The sequence below is a fragment of the Dermacentor silvarum genome, chromosome 7 (assembly GCF_013339745.2).
Source record: "Dermacentor silvarum isolate Dsil-2018 chromosome 7, BIME_Dsil_1.4, whole genome shotgun sequence".
In the NCBI taxonomy this organism is placed as follows: Eukaryota; Metazoa; Arthropoda; class Arachnida; order Ixodida; family Ixodidae; genus Dermacentor; species Dermacentor silvarum.
In genome coordinates, this window is record NC_051160.1 from 140,351,042 (window position 1) to 140,369,276 (window position 18,235).

The window sequence follows — 18,235 nt, forward strand, 5'->3', positions numbered from 1 at the left end:
GTTGTTTTTGAGAAGATCTTTTCAAAGGCCTGTTCATTTCAATGCGGCAGAATTAACGCATTTGCGGCTTGGAGAGTGCCTCGCATCTGAGTGAAATGCAGCGGTTGCCTTCTATATCGTTTCCAGAGCATGCATGATGCTTGTGCACATTGCTGAACAGGTCACTAAAGTCATGCACAGTCTCAATGTTCACGCTAGGAAAGCCTTCAGCTCGCGGCCTCTCCCACTTGCGTTTTCCACTCTGCCACTACCCATACGAACGCATTTCTCGACTTGCAGCGCCTCATTTTCGGACTTAAATGTGAAAAATGCTGCAAATTTACCGCTGCTGTTCCCCACGGTGATTCTCTGCCATGATGGTGGCAGCTCTACACATTTCATTTCATTAAACGATGGCGCGGACGGATCGGGCATATTGTCTTCCACGGAATCAGCAGGAATTGTGCTGCAAGAAGCTGGACATTGCGGTGATGTTGTGCCATGGTTAGTGGCCCCATTGATTTCTCGCTTTAATTTTCGCCTCTTGTCCGTTGGCTTTGATAGATACGAGGGCATGTTCGGGAATATTTTAGGGAGAGCACCGTCGACGAGACTCCACTTACCCCTCCGGATTTCGACCGTTTCTCCGTGGATCTCGCGCACGTACGTTTTAAGAATGTCCTGGTCGAAAAAGCGCAAGGGGCACACCGTGGACTTCGTTGTGAGGTCTTTGTCAGCGCGGGGTATGGCCCTGTTCCACGCTAAGCGTATAGTTTCTCGTCGCTAGGAGCAAAGAAGAAATGATGGACCGACGGGCATGTGTCGCTCCGGTACCGGCTCGTACAGCCTAGCACAAAACACGTCGGTATGACTTGGTGCGCTTAGATGCAACCACAACACTGCATCGAATTAGCAGATCGATGTATTCGGACAAACACATCAGCAAAGCTCTGAAATCGAAACGCTGAAACCAAAGAATGCGAGAGGTTAACCGGCACAAGAAGTTCCTACGGAAACTACACGGACGACTACTCGAGCTGACTGTGCATGGCGGGATCCGGGTGCGACTGCAGCGCATGCATGTGGGAGCAGAATCGGTGGCGGTTCCGCGCAAGGCGGTGCGGTTTGTAAACTAGACCATGTTCTAGTAACATTGGGTTGGGTGACATCAGACAGGGGACTCGCCTTTGTTGTCTGCTGCGCTCCGGCTAAAATAGTTCCATTTGCATGCGTTTGTTCGCGCTCTGACTACGTGCTCGCTTAGCACGGCGCTGTTATGCTACTAAGTATATATATTTTTGCTAGTGTTAGATTGCTAGTGATAAATGCTAGCATTAGGAGTAGAACAAACGTTATATATTTACTGCATCGTCTATGTAACCACCCGATGTGTTGGACCAGTGACTATGGCCTTACGCTGCCAATATTTTTGTTTCTTTAAAAAGCAATCAATCGCTACTAAGTGCTTTCATTCTTGATAAATGTAATGTATGTCTGTTTCAATAAACATAGTTGGAGTCAGCATCCATCCGGTCACGTCTTTCGCTGTCCTCATCATAAAAAGTAGCGCCAGATCACTTTCTTAAGAAAGAAAAAAATAAGGCATCACTAACTAGCCCCGTAACGTGCTTTCTTATGCGCTTCCAAATTCGAGGTCGCTGATTCGCCCATGAACGCATTTCATTGAAAGCGAAATGCAAAAGCACTCGTGTATGGTTAGATTTAGATGCATGGTAAAGGAACCCAGGTGGCGAAAATTATTCTTCAGTCCCCCACTACGGCACCGCTCATAATCATATCGTGGTTTCGGCACGTAAAACCCCAAAATTTATTTTTTAATGCAAAGAAATTTCTTTTCATATAAGCACAGCCCTCGCGGGCAGGGAATGTAGATGAGTAGCAGCATTGTAGCAGCATTGTAGATGAATACACATTTCAGATTTCGCAGGCAGTTCTAGTCACTTATTGTTGCATATGCCTAACTTTTTCTGGCACGAAAACTGTCATAATTTTACTGACATGCGGGTTAGTTGCACCGCGGTCGCTCATGCTTCGCAACGTCAAGCATTCCTTGCACAATTTTCTTCCAAATAAAAATCATTACGACTTTCTGACGCAACAATTTTTTTTAGGTTAGCATAAGACTATTTCAGTCTTATGACTTAAAACTAATTGAAAACTGGTGCTCAAAGTCTATGATGAAGCTTAATGTTGCGAAATGTAAATTTATGCATGTGTCTCGAAAACGTTCTAATTTCTTTTATACATACTCGTTGCACTCGACATCGGTATCGCAAGCACAGCAATACCGGTACCTAGGCGTCTTAATTGCTACAAAACTAACCTGAACAGCACACATAACAAAGGTTGTCGCAGATGCGTCGAGGTCGCTGGGATTCATCAGAAGGAACCTATCTTTGTCACCACCCTCTGTTAGACAACTGGCCTACGAAACATACGTGCGCACAAAGCTTGAATATGCTACGCCAGTAGTAGCTATCTATTCATTTCAATGTAGAAAAAATATATTTGTTTAGCTATATTGGCTGGATCGAACGGCTTTTCTTTCGAATGTCTGAATTTGAAAAAAGCTTCGCTTATGGTGAACCTTAAGGTACATCATGCGGGAAGTTTGTATTGAAGAGATAGCGTACAGTAGGAATTGTTCGTGTACGCAAACTTTGAAGCGAAATATAAGCCAACAATATTGCGGCGTTAGGGCCGTCTTTGCTCTTTCTCTTGCTTCCCTTACACCTTCTCACTCTGCTCTGTTCATAATAAAATATTGTCGTGGCTAAAAAATATTCAAATAAATACATATGCATATAGCTGTAAACCACTACTGACCGTGATCGAAAAGCGCGTAATGGTGAGCGAAGCGGTCACTGCACGCACGTAAGTATTTCACTCGACTGCGCGAGTAATTTACTTTTATTGCGATAGCAATTATATGGACACTTCTACCGGATTTCTGCCGTTGGCGTCGCCGTCGCCGTGAGGTTCCGTATAGATTCCAAGGGCGATAATATCGTCGCCGCGCGCCGTGTGCGCGAGTGAAAGCGCGCGGGGTACGCGCGCTATCACGGAGGGCGAACTCCCCCGCGCGCAATAACGGAGAGCGAACGCTCGGCGGAAAGCAAACGCGACCGTCGCGTGGGGGCATGGGAGGCAGGGAGGCGGGGTGGCGCTGTGCTCTGGCACCAAAGGCGTATCTTGCCACTCAATCTCCCACGCGAAAGCAACGAAGCGGGAAGAGGGGGGGAGGACGGGGCAGCTTCTCCTCTGCCAACAATTTCTTTGCAGTTTGCCCGGCGGTGCCCGTCGCCCGCACCGTCTCTTATCTCCACACGGCTCTGACCTTTGTATGCGCTGTGCATTCGCCGCTCAGTTTCCGTTGAAGCGATATACCGCGCGAACCTGCGCTTGCTGCCAGCGTTTTGACAGTTGTTGGCTGCGGTCATTCAGTATGATCTATTCATGTTTGCTTGTGCGCGCTGACACCACGATTGTTAATTCAGTTAGTAAGCCAATGTGTCCAAGTTTATGCAGTCGATAAAACTACTATCCCTACTCCGAATAGCTCTCTACTAATTTGCTATCGCAATCGATGCTTCGCCTTTCGGGCGAAACTGCGACATTTTTTTCGTTACTCTTATTCTTGCAAGCATGGTGCTATTTTCTGCGTACCAATGCGAATAACGTTTTTTTACGTTCTTTCCTTGCGCAGGGTCATTTAGCGCGTTTCTACGCACACACAGTTACCGTAATACTGTTCCCGAACTCTAGCAGCGGAGCTAGGCCGCGCTGATGAGTTTGATACGTTAGTTTCTGCATTATCTTGCTGCCCAAGCACAAAGAAACGCTCTAAGATGGGTAAGCTCCATGCAGTACCACACTGTTGAAGTTAAATAAAGTTTAAGTTCTTTTTGTGGAAAATGAACGCAAAAAACTACAGCGCGTAGCAGACGACCCTCGCTTCCCGGGCGCTTCGCGAGCGCGAAAAGCCCACGGGTCCGGAGCAGCAGCGGCGCAGCGCGGCAGTTCACAGAAAAAGGCCCTCGCCGGATCCGGCGCTTTGGACACTCCCATATTCTAGGTCACTCTAGCCGTGCGGCGTCCACACCCGCACTGCGCATGCGCATTCTCCTCCCCCTCCTCTCCTTGCCTCATCCCCTCTGCTCTCGGCATTCCTCCTCTCCTCTCCGACGCTCCTCTCTACTCCGGATTGCGCAATGAATGGCAACACCTGCGGCGCCGCGCGCGATAATGCGAAGCAGCTTATATAGACGTTTTCACGAGGGCGCTCCCGACGGTCTGGCGTGGAGAGTATGTGTCAGTGTTGCCTGTTCGGTCTGGACTGTGAGCTTGCCTTGCGCTTGCATTGCGGAGTGGTAGCTTTCCTTCGATGTTTCCGTTTATTTTTGTCACGAATGACTTACGCTCGTAAATAATGGCATATATACTCATCAAAAGGCTACAGGCCAGCACTGTGCAGTTTATGGGTGCACAAACAACCAGCGGAAAATAACGATTTTGGGGACTAAGTGTGTCCACAACACAGCACTCCGCGAGACCACTGCCGCGATGTGGTGTGTTCACGGTTCGCCGGTTTCCTGCATCACCTGAGGACTTGACATTTCAGTCTAATGTGAACCAATGCACACATCCGTAAAATAACGCATTTTGGTAAACCTTTTTCGGCACATGTCCCAATAGGTTGCGAGAATTGTCAGCTCTTCGATGCAATATTTTCTCGTATGTAGTGGCAGAGGCTACATTTGTTATTCTTTCAAACACGACTTCATTCCACTGCCTAATACGGGGGCCACACGGCGCACTTTTGATCGTGATCGAGGCCGATCTGGGTCGAATTTCTTGTAAGCGATTGGCTTCTTTGCTCAATCTGCGGAAGGGAGCCAATCGCGGTCGAACATTCTGATCCAGATCGGTCTTGATCGCTATCAAAATGGCCGTGTGACACCGGTATAACACAAATTGAAGCACTCTGCGAGAGAACTACTCGGTAAATACATTTCGCAACGATCTGGAAAAATCGTGTCCTATGGAAGATGTATGCAGACCCTGTGTCCACCAAAACATTGTCTCTGCGTTCACACGCACCCAGCGCGGCCCTGCCAATAAAGTTAATAACTTCAACAGTGTGGTGCTGCATCGAGCTCACCCATCTTTGAGCGTTGTCTATGTGCTTGGGCAGCAAGAGAATGCAAAAACGAACGTGTCAACCTCATCAGCGCGGCCGAGCGCCAGTGCTAGAGTTCAGGAACCGTAATGCGCTAAATGTGCAGGCGTAGAAACGCGCTAAATGAGCCCGCGCAAGTTAGAACGTAAAAAATGGTATTCGCATGGACAATAGCATCATACTTTCAAGAATAACAGTAACGAAAAAAATTAATTATTCGCACAGTCGATCAAGTGAAATACTTACGTGCGTGCAGTGACCGCTTCGCTGACCACTAAGCGCTTTTCACTCACGGTCAGTACTGGTTTGCAGTCATACGCATATGTATTTATTCGACAATTGTCAAGACTCGACGTTACTTTATTATGAACATTGCACAGAAACTAGAGAAAGAGCAGAGATGGCCCTAACGCTGCAATATTATTGGCTATTCCAGGTAAACAAACGTAAAAAATAGGTACACAAATATATCTTTATAACAAGTCATGTTATATTCCCTATTGGGATTGACAGTATGTATAAATAAATAACTACTAAATACTAAAAATAAAAATCCAGCACCTGGGCTGTATCAGTTGCGCTGGCATCTGTGATCACTGTCACGCGTCGGTTCGCTGCAGGTACCGCGCTGCTCGATCGCCACGCTTATGCTTTGACATTTGGTTATAAGCACACTGCACCGCACCAGATCCAATAAATTTTGCATGATTGAGCTGTTCAGTTGCGTCGGAAGCGTATGGAGTAACCACCGCATATCTACCAACCACTGACACGCGTCGTCGGGCCGCCGGCGCCTGGTTCTAAGCATTGCCCGACAGCTACGTACGCGCCTGCTTTCGCTAAATGAGGCAACCCTCAACCGCGAAACCTAATGGTGATCAGATTCAATCGACGATACAGTCACATGTGTCCAGAAATAACAATGAAATATACCGCTGATTAGCACGCCAGGTCTCGACGAAGCAGACGCGGCTGCCGCCGCTACCGACGACGAAACACCACATCCACTGGCTGTGCTTGCTGTTGCCATGGCACACCACACTGAGCGCTCACGCGAGCACGTGAAACATGTAACAAGTCAAGCCGCACAAGACAAGCGAAACGGAAGAAAACAATCGAAATAATGCGCGGCGAAGATCACACAACCGAAGTGCGGCCGGCCTGCTCTCGCAAGGCGCACAGTCCAAAATGGTGGCATAACATGTTCTGACGCTAGACGTCGCCCGCGTCGGCAAATGGCGCTGCTCAAACGTCGGTTTGTGAAAAGGTCTATAGGTTGGAGGCGCGACGGTAGCCGCTGCATACTCCGCCGGGGGGCTCCACTGTAGCTCGCGGATTTGTCGTGTTACCGTGTGCTTTGGGAGCACACGGTAATACGACAAATGAGGCAGTGCATGGTGACATGGGTTGGGCCTCTTTTGAAGTCAGAGAAGCACAGAGCAAAATTAGTTTTGAAGAAAGGCTCAGGAACATGAATGAAAATAAATGGGCGGCTAAAGTTCACAAGTATCTCTACATGAAAAGCGTGGACACAGAATGGAGGAAGAGGTCAAGGAAGTTGGCAACCAAGTACAGGATAATCGAAACTGTAAATAGGCAACCAGGGTAGAGTGACCTAGAATATGGGAGAGTGTCCAAAGCGCCGCGCGAATGCATGGGAGGAGTGAGGACCTTTTTGTGTGAACTCCCGCGCCGCGGCGCTGCTGTACCGGACCCGTGCAAAGAATGGAAACGAAAAGGACAATGGAGATTTACAAGAATGAGAAGAAAGAAATTAGAAGGGAAAATCTGTACGATAACACAAAGGGCAGTGCCTTGCTATTTGAGGCTCGAGCCGGTTGCCTAAGGAGGAAAACATATCGGAACAAATATTCGGAACTAGATGAGACATGTGTATGCTGCAGTAAAGATCCAGAGACCACTCAGCACATCCTAATGGAATGCGACGGGATCCACCCAGCGAGAACCGTAGGTAACGTGCAACTCCCAGAAGCGCTTGGGTTTAAAGTGGAAGGAAACATAAACAGATCAGCCGTAGACATCAGCAAGAGACGATTAGAGTACTGGTGGAAAAAAAGCAGGGAAAAGATGGATACGACCTGATCTCTTAAAATCATAGGCAGCGGTACAAGCTAAATTTTTGAAAAAGGTATACAAAAATGCGAGATAAAGAACATGTGTAGTATACCTGATTAAATCAAGCAGGCTAGGTGACTATTTGTCGCCACCCCGTTTCAAAGGGGATGCCAATAAATCATCATCATCATCATCGTGGGCTTTCTCCGCTGCGGGAGCCGCGCCAAGGCGGCGGGCGTCTGCTACGAGCCTGATATTTTGGTTGATATTAGCCAACATCGCGATAATTTGGGATATATTAAGTACCACGTCACCGCAAGGTAATACCGCAGTGACTCACTGCAGAGAGAATGCATTTGCCGGCTGTGAATACGGGTATTTTGTCTATATCCTTCTAGCTCGCTTGATCCGCGCTTACACGGCTGTTCGAGTAACGCATTCCGCGCGCGCTTACTTCATTTAGTTATGCATGGAATGAGCAACGTCAACGTGCTGCAGAAGAAAATAGGCTGGATGCCGAGATAATAACCAAGAGAACGTAGCAGATATGGCTAGCTCATGATAACGCTTTTACACCCTACCGTTTCCTTTCTTTCATTTCATGCATTCGATTTGCTTTACAAGACTTCATCCCGCGTTCTGTTGTTTCTTTATTAAGTCGAAATCCTTAACTGGGCTCTTGGGAAGCGGGATGTGTCTGTTGGCTGATGCCGCGGTACCAAAAATAAATACAAACCGCGGAACTCTCGCGGCTCGTTCACTTGGTATATATACCAAAGTATAGTGTGGAAAGGCATAAATGTGTGACTAAGATGACTGATGGGTCATGGCATTTGTAACTTGACAAACTTGCACTCAAGTCACGAATAACGATAACAATATGACGTGTGGTCATATGACGACGGCCAGAAATCCCTCTGATATGCTGTTGGTGTGACGATAAAAAACACTGCATATCCACGGGGTGAATGATGATGAGTGGGCGAAGCTCCGGAGGGAATCATCGGTAAACCGTGAACCTTCCGTGTAATTCGCCCAGTCTCGCCGCACGAAATCGAACGATTGACTTCCACCAATGACACGCGCCATATGTGACGTCATTCCTATTTTATAACAGCGCCCTCAATTATAATTGCACCATCTCCCGCTTAAGGGGACGCTAGCACAAACGCGTTAGAAACGTGCAGTACTCTCTAGTAAGGGGGAGAGGCCACAGCGTCTTACGCAGCCGTTTACACATGCCGGAACGTGCACCGCGTTTGCCGACGCCATCACATGACTGCTGAGAGAGTATAACCCCCGTATTCATAAACGCTCCTCGACTTGAACTTGACTTGCCACCGCCTTCAACGCGTTTCGAACGCGCTGCCCAAGGCGGTGGCAAGTCAAGTTCAAGTCGAGGAGCGTTTATGAATACGGGGGTAAGGCGGAGAGGCCGCAGCGTCTTACACCAGCTTCTTACACGGGCCGTAACGCGCTAGCACAAACGCGTTAGAAACGCGCAGTCTTTCGCTAATGTTGGGTATTTATTGTCATCGTGGTGCGTGAGTCCATGTACGCTTCGTGGCGTAGTGGTTAGCGCCGCGCGTTCGGAAGCGAGGGGTCCCTGGTTCGATTCGGCGCTGCAGACACAACTTTCGGAATTTTTTTTCTCATAAATGTAGACGTGGCTACCTACTACGACGACGACTACTACTACTACAGAGGAGGGACAGACCCACACCCTAAGGAGCTTCGCCCCTAAAACACGTTGAATGCCAATCTCGATCTCAACGTGTCGAATTTACCCATATATCAGGAAGAACTGAGAGCACAGGTAAAGGGTAATAATAGTAATGATAATTTCTGGGGTTTTACACCCAAAAATCACAATATGGCTATGAGAGACGCCGCAGTGGAGGGCTCCGTTAATTTCGGCCACCTGGGGTTCTTGAACGTGCTCCTAAATCTATGTACACGGATGTTTTATGCATTTCGCCTCCATAGAAATGTAAGCCGACGTGGCCGGGAATCGAACCCGCGTCCTCGAGCTTAGCAGTACAACCTACCAAAGCCACTAACCTATAGCACGGCGTGTATAGGTAAAGGGTACGCGAGAAATATACGCGGCAAAAAACAAGACAAACCAAAATTATGAAACGCTAACAGTGCAACATTGTATACGTATGCCTCATTTCATAATTACGAGCAAGCGTCAGAAAACGAACATGATGGATTACGTATGTGCAACTCGTTTTTCGCCTTCTTGTTTTGCAAGAGCGCAAACACTACGCGAATTTTAACATGAAAGTATCTTAAGGAATATTTATTGCGCATGCTCGCTGGTTCGTACACAGCAAATATTGTCACGTAGTAGTGACGCTGAAGAAAACAGTCGTAAAACTGTGTACGACGAAACTGGTTGTTTATTGGGCGAACCTGTGCCCACAAAATCAAGGTACACTCAAAGCACAACGATAGCGGCGAACACAGTCGGCGATCGTCGAAAATCTGATCAGCGGCGAAACGCGTCGGCTTTTATGCCTGAGTCATCGAAGGTTCTAGATTAATCCCTGATGCCCGCGTGTCTTCCAGAAAGTTCTAGACAATTCGCGTCAGTCATGCAATCAGATAACATAAGCGTCGGTGAAAACAGGCAATGGAAAGAAGCATCGATAACGTTCTAGAAACTTCCGATACAGGCGCGTCCTGCGCCGAGCGATAACGTTTAACATTTGTTAGCCGGTTGAAAGCGGCCACCGGTGAAACATAAACATGTATACGTATCAATACCCTCCCTTTAAAAAGCATCGTCCCGATGCTACAAACAAATGTGAAAGCGAAAACAAAACCACGCGTAATAAAGAAAAAAAAAATAAAGTAACAAAGTACCTAAGTTCGTCAGCGGGCGTAGAAAGGCTTAAGACGCACCACATAGATGACTTCGGGTCGTGCACGGCGCCGCTGTGATTGCGAAATGCCGTCTGGCACGACCTGATAGTCCAGTGCGCCAATACGTCGGATGATCTTATATGGTCCGAAATAGCGACGTAAGAGTTTCTCGCTAAGTCCTCGTCGGCGTATCGGAGTCCACACCCAAACACGGTCTCCGGGCTGGTACTCGACGTAGCGTCGTCGAAGATTGTAGTGTCGGCTGTCGGTTCTCTGCTGGTTCTTGATGCGCAGGCGGGCGAGCTGTCGACCTTCTTCGGCACGCTGCAAATAGGTGGCAACGTCGAGATTTTCTTCGTCAGCGACGTCTGGTAGCATGGCGTCAAGCGTCGTTGCCGGGTTCCTTCCGTAGACCAGGTTGAACGGCGCCATGTGCGTCGTTTCTTGCACGGCCGTGTTGTATGCGAAGGTCACGTACGGAAGGATGGCATCCCACGTCATGTGTTCGACGTCGACGTACATTGCCAGCATGTCGGCGATGGTCTTATTTAGGCTCTCGGTGAGGCCATTCGTCTGCGGGTGGTAGGCGGTGGTGCGGCGATGGCTTGTCTGGCTGTACCGCAGGATGGCTTGAGTTAGTTCTGCCGTAAAGGCCGTACCTCTGTCGGTGATGAGGACTTCCGGGGCACCGTGACGCAGGAGGATGTTCTCAACGAAGAATCGGGCTACCTCGTCGGCACTGCCTTTGAGCAAGGCTTTTGTTTCGGCGTAGCGGGTGAGGTAGTCCGTAGCTATGATGATCCATTTATTCCCGGACGTCGACGTCGGAAAAGGCCCCAGTAAGTCCATCCCGATCTGCTGGAACGGTCGGCGAGATGGCTCGATCGGCTGTAGAAGCCCGGCTGGCCTTGTCGGCGGTGTTTTGCGTCGCGGACAGTCTCGGCATGTCCTTACGTAATGGGCGACGTCAGCAGAGAGGCGAGGCCAGTAGTATTTTTCTTGTATCCTCGCGAGAGTGCGGGAAAAACCGAGATGTCCAGCCGTTGGGTCGTCATGGAGAGCTTGCAGAACCTCTGGACGCAATGCTGAGGGTACCACGAGGAGGTAGTTGGCTCGGAGAGGCGAGAAGTTCTTCTTTAGGAGAATGTCGTTTTGCAAGAAGAACGACGCCAATCCTCGCCTGAACGCCTTCGGCACAATGACGGTCTTGCCTTCCAGGTAGTCTACAAGGCTCCTTAGTTTCGGGTCGGCTCGCTGTTGTTCGGCGAATTCGTCGGCACGGATGGGTCCCAAGAAAGTGTCGTCATCCTGGTCGTCTTGTGGCGGCGGTTCGACGGGGGCGCGAGACAAACAATCGGCGTCAGCGTGCTTTCGCCCGGATTTGTAAACGACGGTGATGTCGAATGCTTGAAGTCTCAGGCTCCATCGTGCGAGGCGACCTGAAGGATCCTTCAAGTTAGCTAGCCAACATAAGGCGTGGTGGTCGCTTACAACTTTAAAGCGCCTGCCATAGAGGTAGGGGCGAAACTTTGATGTAGCCCAGATGATGGCGAGGCACTCCTTTTCTGTTGTGGAATAATTTGCTTCCGCCTTCGATAGCGACCGGCTAGCGTAACTTACAACCCTTTCTAGTCCGTCAGTCCTCTGCACAAGCACGGCGCCGAGACCTACGCTGCTTGCGTCGGTGTGGACTTCGGTATCGGCATTTTCGTCGAAATGCGCAAGTATTGGCGGCGATTGCAGGCGTCGCTTCAGTTCTTCAAATGCTTCGACTTGCGGCGTCTCCCACTTGAACTCGACGTCGGCCTTCGTGAGATACGTCAGTGGCTCAGCGATCCGTGAAAAATTCTTGACGAAGCGCCTGTAATAGGCGCACAGTCCAAGAAATCTACGCACTGCCTTCTTGTCAGCGGGCGGAGGAAAGTTGGAGATGGCCGCAGTTTTCTGAGGGTCGGGGCACACTCCAGACTTGTTGATGACATGGCCCAAAAACAAGAGCTCCTCATATGCGAAGCGGCACTTTTCTGGCTTCAACGTGAGTCCGGAGGTCTTGATTGCTTGAAGAACTGTTTCAAGGTGCCGGAGGTGTTCCTCGAAGCTTGAGGCAAACACAACGACGTCGTCCAAATAGACGAGGCAAGTCTGCCACTTCAAGCCTGCCAGTACTGTATCCATGACACGTTGGAAAGTGGCAGGCGCCGAGCAAAGACCAAACGGCATGACCTTGAACTCGAACAGTCCGTCTGGTGTTATAAACGCAGTCTTCTCCCGGTCCCTCTCGTCGACTTCGATTTGCCAGTAGCCGGTTTTGAGGTCCATCGACGAAAAATACTTTGCGTTGTAGAGTCGATCCAAGGCGTCGTCAATCCGTGGGAGGGGGTATACGTCCTTCTTCGTGATCTTGTTGAGGCGACGATAATCGACGCAGAGATTTAGGGTTCCATCCTTATTCTTCACTAACACCACGGGGGACGCCCACGGACTCTTGGACGGCTGGATGATGTCGTTCGCGTAGCATTTCGTCGACTTGTTGCCTTATGGCCTCGCGTTCGCGCGCCGACACTCGGTACGGGCTCTGACGGAGTGGCCGGACATATTCGTCGGTTATGATGCGGTGCTTGGCGACAGGGGTTTGTCGAACTTTTGACGACGACTGAGAAGCAGTCCTTGTATTGCAGGAGCAGAGCTTTAGCTGTTCTTTCTTATGCCATGGGAAGGCTCTGATTGACGTCGAAAGTTGGTTCAGGTACTACAGTCTTCGTTGCAGGTGCACTGGAATCCGTGAAGGCGAACGTACTGCTGGCTTGTACTATTTCGTCGATGTAGGCGACCGTGGTGCCTTTGTTAATGTGCTTGTATTCGGGGCTGAAGTTCGTGAGCATCACCCTTGCTTTCCCTGCACGTAGCTCAGCTATGCCTCTAGCGACGCAAATTTCACGGTCGAGTAGTAAGTGATGATCGCCCTCGATGACGCCCTCCATGTCTACAGGCACTACGGTACCGACGGAAATCATTACGCTGGAGCGAGGCGGAACGGTGACTTGTTCTTCAAGCACATTCAAGGCATGGTAACTTATGCTTGTATCCGGTGGTATCGCGTTGTGCGTTGAAAGCGTTATCGACTTGGACCTTAAGTCGATGACTGCACCGTGTTGATTTAGAAAGTCCATGCCTAGGATGACATCCCTGGAGCAGTGCTGCAGGATTACGAAGCTCGCCGGGTAAGTGCGGTTGTTTACCGTGACTCGCGCTGTGCAGATTCCAGTCGGCGATATTAGGTGGCCTCCCGCTGTCCGGATATCGGGTCCTTGCCAGGCTGTTTTCACCTTCTTCAACTTGGCGGCGAACGGGCCACTGAAGACGGAATAGTCGGCTCCAGTGTCGACGAGAGCGGTGACGTTATGGCCATCGATGAGCACGTCTAGATCGGTAGACCGGCGTCTGGCGTTGCGGTTAATTCGTGGCGTCGGATCACGGCTGCGTCGGCTTGCTCTGCTGCTGCTACGTCGCGTCGGAAGGTCTTCTTTCGGCGGTGAAGTGTTGTCAAGGCTGTTGCTAGGCGGCGTGCTGATATCTCGTCGTGATGAATCGCGAATCGTCGTCGTCGGCGGCGTCGGAGGATCTTCGGCATTGCGTCGTACAGCAACCGCACCTCCATCGGTTGCTGCCTTTAGTTTCCCGGTTAAGGGCTGGGAGATCGGCCCCGGGTGGGACCGTTGTACTGACGGCGATGCGGCGAGATGTAGCGGCCTGGTGACGGCGAGCGTGAGGATCGTCGTGGTTGCCACTGGGCTCCGGCGAGGTAGTCGGCGATGTCGCGCGGTCGTTCACCTCGATCGGGACGCGGCGCGTTGACGGGGAACCCTCGTAGGCCCATTTCGCGGTATGGGCATCGGCGGTAGACATGGCCGGCTTCCCCACAGTGATAGCAGAGCGGGCGGTGGTCGGGAGCGCGCCAAATGTCCGTCTTCCTCTGGTAGCTGCGCTGGGCGACGGGCAGGCGTGCTGGCGGCGGCGGCGGTGGACGACGGAACTGCGGCGTTACGGGGCCCTGGCGCGAGCGCGGAGGGGGGCCTTGACGACGGGCGACGGCGGCGTAGGTCAGCGCTTCCGGCTGGGGTTGCGGCGATTGTGGCTGCACATCGGGAACTCCAAGTGAGCGCTGAAGTTCGTCTTTGACGACGTCGGCGATAGATGCCACGTGAGGCTGCGACCGGGGAAAGAGCTTATGCAGCTCCTCGCGAACGACCGCTCTGATGGTCTCGCGCAGGTCGTCGGCGCCTAGCGCTTGAGCGTCGGCGTAGTTGGTAAGGGCACGGCGGTTGTATTGCCTGACGCGCATTTCAAGCGTCTTCTCGATCGTTGTAGCCTCGGAAAGAAATTCGGCGACAGTCTTGGGCGGGTTGCGCATCAATCCGGCGAATAGTTGGTCTTTGACACCCCGCATCAAGAACCGAACTTTCTTTTCTTCAGACATGTCGGGGTCGGCGTGGCGGAAGAGGCGAGTCATCTCCTCCGTGAAGATCGCGATGTTCTCGTTCGGCAATTGCACTCTGGTTTCTAAGAGAACCTCTGCCCTCTCCTTTCGTACGACACTCGTGAAGGTCCTCACGAAGTTTTCACGAAAGAGGTCCCACGTAGCCAGGGTGGTCTCTCTGTTCTCAAACCAGGTCCGAGCAGCGTCATCCAACGAAAATAGACATGGCGTAGCTTGTCGTCGTCGCTCCATTTGTTGAAAGTCGCGGTCCGCTCGTATGTCTCCAGCCAGGTTTCAGGGTCTTCAGCCGATGATCCACGGAAGGTCGGGGGCTCCCGAGGTTGTTGCAGCAGGATGTGGGACGCTGGGGCTGCCATTGAGGTCGTTGACTTGGCCTTGATCGCTGTGGTCTTCTCGGGAAGAAGTCCGTACTCCGGCAGAAGTCCTTGGTGACGTTGGCGTTGTCCTGCGGTTTCGGGCTTGGGTCGCGGCTTTGCGGGGGCGTTCGCTGCATGAACGCACTAGCACCTCCACCAGATGTCACGTAGTAGTGACGCTGAAGAAAACAGTCGTAAAACTGTGTACGACGAAACTGGTTGTTTATTGGGCGAACCTGTGCCCACAAAATCAAGGTACACTCAAAGCACAACGATAGCGGCGAACACAGTCGGCGATCGTCGAAAATCTGATCAGCGGCGAAACGCGTCGGCTTTTATACCTGAGTCATCGAAGGTTCTAGATTAATCCCTGATGCCCGCGTGTCTTCCAGAAAGTTCTAGACAATTCGCGTCAGTCATGCGATCAGATAACATAAGCGTCGGTGAAAACAGGCAATGGAAAGAAGCATCGATAACGTTCTAGAAACTTCCGATACAGGCGCGTCCTGCGCCGAGCGATAACGTTTAACATTTGTTAGCCGGTTGAAAGCGGCCACCGGTGAAACATAAACATGTATACGTATCAATATACTTACTGATCAATAACTACGTATTTGTAGTTACGTAATGAAAGAGGCAACAAATCACCAGAACATAAACTTTTCATTTTTTGCTGTTATTGAAGGTAAATATTTTAGGGATATGTAGAATCAATAGCGATATTTGTAGTGCATCAAAGACAGGAATCTTCAAGACGGTTTTCCACTCAATATAATGCAAGCACAAACAGCGTCATGCGCCATGAATGCTTGTTAGTTTACGCAAAAAATCACACGTTACGCAATAACTATGATAAAATGAGAAGTTACATGTTGGTAATTTCAAAGAGGGTTCACGGATTATTAAAACAAGGCTATTGCAGTAATAACTTTTACATAACAAATTAGTAAATTGCTAGGCCAGTAGTAGCTATCTATTCATTTGAATGTGGTAAAAAAATGTATTTGTTTAGCTATATTGGCTGGATCGAATGGCTTTTCTTTCGAATGTCTGAATTTGAAAAAAAGCTTCGCTCACGGTGAACCTTAAGGTACATCATGCGCGAAGTTTGTATTGAAGAGATAGCGTACAGCAATAATTGTTCGTGTACGCAATCTCTGAAGCGAAATAAGCCAACAATATTGCGCGTTAGGGCCGTCTTTCGTCTTTCTCTTGCTTCTCTTACACCTTCTCACTCTGCTCTGTTCATAATAAAATATTGTTGTGGCTAAAAAATATTCAAATAATTACATATGCATATAGCTGTAAAGCACTACTGACCGTGAGCGAAAAGCGCGTAATGGTGAGCGAAGCGGTCACTGCACGCACGTAAGTATTTCACTTGACTGCGCGAGTAATTTACTTTTTTCGTTAATCTTATTCTTGGAAGCATGGTGCTATTTTCTGCGTACCAATGCGAATAACGTTTTTTTTACGTTCTTTCCTTGCGCGGGCTCATTTAGCGCGTTTCTACGCACGCACAGTTACCGTAATACCATTGCCGAACTCCAGCACCGGAGCTAGGCCGCGCTGATGAGTTTGATACGTTAGTTTGTGCATTATCTTGCTGCCCAAGCACAAAGAAACGCTCAAAGATGGATAAGCTCCATGCAGCACCACACTGTTGAAGTTAAATAGAGTTTAAGTGCTTTGCCTGGAAAATGAACGCAAGAAACGACAGCGCGAAGCAGACGACCCTCGCTTCCCGCGCGCTTCGCGAGCGCGAAAAGCCCACGGGTCCGGAGCAGCAGCGGCGCGGCGCGGCAGTTCACAGAAAAAGGCCCTCGCCGGAACCGGCGCTTTGGACACTCTCCCATATTCTAAGTCACTCTAACCAGGGGTGATCAGAAAGAAAGTGAGAGAAATAGAGACCGTGAATTGGATGCAAAGAATGGAAACGAAAAGGACAATGGAGATTTACAAGAATGAGAAGAAAGAAATTAGAAGGGAAAATCTGTACGATAACACAAAGCGCAGTGCCTTGCTATTTGAGGCTCGAGCCGGTTGCCCAAGGACGAAAACATATCGGAACAAATATTCGGAACTAGATGAGACATGTGTATGCTGCAGTAAAGATCCAGAGACCACTCAGCACATCCTAATGGAATGCGACGGGATCCACCCAGCGAGAACCGTAGGTATCGTGCAACTCCCAGAAGCGTTCGGGTTTAAAGTGGAAGGAAACATAAACAGATCAGCCGTAGAGATCAGCAAAAGACGATTAGAGTACTGGTGAAAAAAAAGCAGGGAAAAGATGTATACGACCTGATCTCTTAAAATCATAGGCAGCGGTACAAGGTAAATTTTTGGAAAAGAAAATTAATGAGAGGTATACAAAAATGCTAGATAAAGAACATGCATAGTATACCTGATTAAATCAAGCAGGCTAGGTGACTATTTGTCGCCGCCCCGTTTCAAAGGGGATGCCAATAAATCATCATCATCATCATCATCATCATTGTATAATGACGCGCGCGCGCGCTCGCTCGTCTCTCATTCTCCTTCCGCAACGCCGCGATGAGTGCCAGTAGAGTGTACTAGAATATGGTCGAGCGGGACGAGTGGCTGGGGCGGCGCATGCATTGCAGTCAGGCGCCCGACGTGGAAAAATACTGGGGCGGCGCTGCGGTCGAAGTGGATTGGGCCGCATCAAGGTCGCGCCGTTGGAAACTGCTGGTGATACTGCTCGGCAGGGTCATTCGTACTACTTCGCGCGCTGGTATTTGCGTTCAGACCGCTCAAATGGTGTTCATAATTGCATATGACATGTATTTATGCCTTAAGAATAAATTCCTTTCTTTCTCTTCTTTATTTATTTATTTTTTTATTATTTTTAATAGCACTCGGTGATTGCGCGTGCATTGCGGCCGCAGTGTCGGCTTTCATTCTACTATGTTATTGTACGGTTCCCTTCGGAGAACAAATATTTTTCTCGTTCTTCAAGCAGCATGTGTCTCTCGTGTGTATTGTTGCGCATAAAGTTTTTCATCAGTAGGTCCTGTTAAACGCAGAAGGAGAAACATATACAACCTTCCTGCTTGCCGCTTCAAACAAATAAAACACAGCTGCCTCATCCGGCGCCTTGCCCTCAGATTTACGCGAAGTATTGTTATAGAAAAAAAAAAGCTGCAGCGCAACATTCCATTCAAATTTTCGCCTTTCTCGCGTAACAGAATGCGGAGTAATTGGTACGGGGTCATTTATAGCAGTCGGACC